Here is a 2,715-nt window from a genome sequence, read left to right as displayed (position 1 = left end):
CTAAATGGCGACACCTGCCGGCAAGAGCGAGGAACAACACCTGTTCCTGCAGCACCAGAAGGGGAGAACAAGGATGGATGGATGTGAATAACTGTAATTTCAATTAATCATTGTTAAATAAAATAATTGTAAGAACTAAAGCTGCAGCAATTAGTCAATTTATCAGTTAGAAGATGGAGAGAAAATGAATCAGCAACGATTTTTATAATCAAATAGTTTTTAAATTAATATAATTTGTTAAATTAGTTATTTTTAATGAGAATCTTTGGATTTTAGACTGTTGGTCAAACAAATCCGTTTGTAACTGCTTGAACCACTGAAAGACAGTTTTACTTCACTTTGGTTGTTTGAATTTAAACTTCACCTGAGGATCAAAACCATGATTGTAAAACACCTGAAAAGTCAGTTAACACTGTGAGACATCATTTCTAAAAGCTTGTCATTCTTTCCTCTGAGTGTTGGACTTTCTGACGTGATCAGGATCACGCAGGTTAATGTAGACCTCTTCTTTTAGGACCTTTCAGTCATTTCTCTGAATGTAAACCTTCAACACTGAGAGCCTCAACAACAGGCCTTTCAGAATAAAATCAGAGCGGAAAAGATGATGCAGATGATGAGAAAGCTTGTGGATCGCAATTCTACCCAAAAAGATGATCATATGATCTTTGTACCACCTCTGTCTGTGACTGTGGGCCACAGCGCCACATGTGAACAGTAACACATTAAATTCCAGTTGCATTTTTATCAATATCTTAAATTAGCCTTTGATTATGTTCTGGCCGCCATCTAATGGAGTAGAAGAAAGTTGACCTGAGGCTAAACTGACTTGCCGATCCTGATTTTACCTGATTAAAAGTCCACAAGTACTATGAGTAACATGTAGTGAAAGTATCAAAGTAAAAGTACTCATCATGCAGAGTAACTGCCAGGAAAATCAGGTGCATGTTAAAGATCAGCAGGGCAGCACGGTGGTGCAGTGGCCTTTCTGTGCAGCATCAGCATGTTGTGCGTGGGTTTCCTCCAGGTGCTCCGGCTTCCTCCCACAGTCCAAAGACATGCGTTTTAGATAATTGGCCTTTTCTAAAAGCTTGTCAGTCTTTCCTCTGGGTGTTGGACTCTCTGACATGTTAATTATCAAACACAGAACCTCTAAATGTCTCAGGTTGAGAGATTTTGAGTTCTTAACTTTGAGTGTTGGACTTAAAACTTCAATGAGTCACTGAGGATTAAAACCCATGACTTCTAACCTTTAGACAAGTTTCAACAGCTTGAGAGACTGGGACAGAAACAAAAACCAGTTCTTCTCTTGGAGACTTCCAGTCTTTCCTCTGGACTTTGGCTTTCAACATTAAATCTCTGTCTCAGGATTGAACCAACAACCTCAAAACTTCCAGGGAGTCATAGACCACCTTTGAAGTTCGCCGTTTCAAATTGCACATGAAGCAGGTTAATGTAGACCTCTTCTTTTAGGACTTTTCAGTCTTTTCTCTGAATGTAAACCTTCAAGACTGAGAGCCTCAACAACATTTTCATTGACTGTCTTTGTCTTTTCTCAGACTTTTCAAACAAACTGAGTGTTTTAGTTTGAACTGAATCAACTCAGTCGTCCTCAGATTCAGACAAAACACAAAGATTATCAGTGATGCTTTTATTGTGAAAAGACAAGAAGGTAGATAGATAGATAGATAGATAGATAATTCATAAAAAACGTAACTGATTTATTAATACATGAATCTGAAAACTTGTGTGTGACTGAAAGAGACAGACATCTAGAGACTGAACTATCTGTTCAACAGTGAGAACGTTTTTCTCTCTGCTACATTCAACACAGAGACACTGAGGAACCAGGACTAAACCAGAACCTAAACCCAAACCCAGGATGCAGAGATTCAGTGAAGGTGGTGTTGAAGGTGTGGAGGTGGATCAGTTTGTTAGAGGAGACTCTGTAGAAGGACAGAGAGCCAGCAGGACAGTCCAAATACACTGCTACTCTGTCAGAGACGGAGGAGGAGGAGGAGGAGGAGGAGGAGGAGGAGGAGAAGATGGATGTTTTTCTGTCATTGTGACAGACAGAGTAACCACCATCAGAGCAGAACAGACTCCAGGACTGATTGTTCCTTCCAAACTCACAGTCTTTACTGTTTCCTTTCCTTCTGATTCCTCTGTAACTCACTGATATTTCAACCCATCTTCTGCACTCGACCTCCCAGTAACAGCGACCAGTCAGACCAGTTGAACACAGCAGCTGAGGCCACCAGTCAAATCTGTCTGGATGATCAGGATATGACTGATCCTCCTCCACACGTGTCACCTTCATGTTGTTGTCAGACAGTTTGATCTGTCTGTTCACTGTGTTTGTGTCGATTGTGAGTTCACAGGAATCTGATGGAGAGAACAAGACACAGCTGCAGTTATTGATCATCTGATCAGTTATTGACAGTTTGATGATGAAGACTCCTGACATCAGTGATGTAACAGTTTGAAGATGGTTGAATGTGTTGCTTTGTTTTCATCAATCACATTAAAAACACACTTACACTTCCTCAGACCTGGTGTCAACCATCGGACTCCACCAGGCTCCGCCCTGAAAGGAGGAGGAGGGTCAGACCAGCACGTTCTCTGTCAGCATGCACACATGGACCTTACATGGCTCTCATACACAGACTGTTTGATTACTGTGTTCAGATGGAGGCTTGTGTGTATGGATGTACATTG

At 41.0% G+C, this 2,715-nt stretch overlaps 1 protein-coding gene across 1 annotated transcript in view; it reads right to left on the bottom strand.

The window, feature by feature from the left end:
• Positions 1–2,715, bottom strand: part of LOC111646872 (uncharacterized) — a gene marked incomplete at its 3' end in the record, with an annotated part of 11,003 nt that overhangs the window by 1,021 nt on the left and 7,267 nt on the right. The gene's annotated exons all lie outside the window — the stretch shown is intronic.

The sequence above is a fragment of the Seriola lalandi genome, unplaced genomic scaffold, assembly GCF_002814215.2.
Source record: "Seriola lalandi dorsalis isolate HSWRI2012SDOR001 ecotype SW California unplaced genomic scaffold, Sedor1 jcf7180002054977, whole genome shotgun sequence".
Taxonomy (NCBI): Eukaryota; Metazoa; Chordata; class Actinopteri; order Carangiformes; family Carangidae; genus Seriola; species Seriola lalandi.
This window is presented reverse-complemented; position numbering and strand designations above follow the sequence as displayed.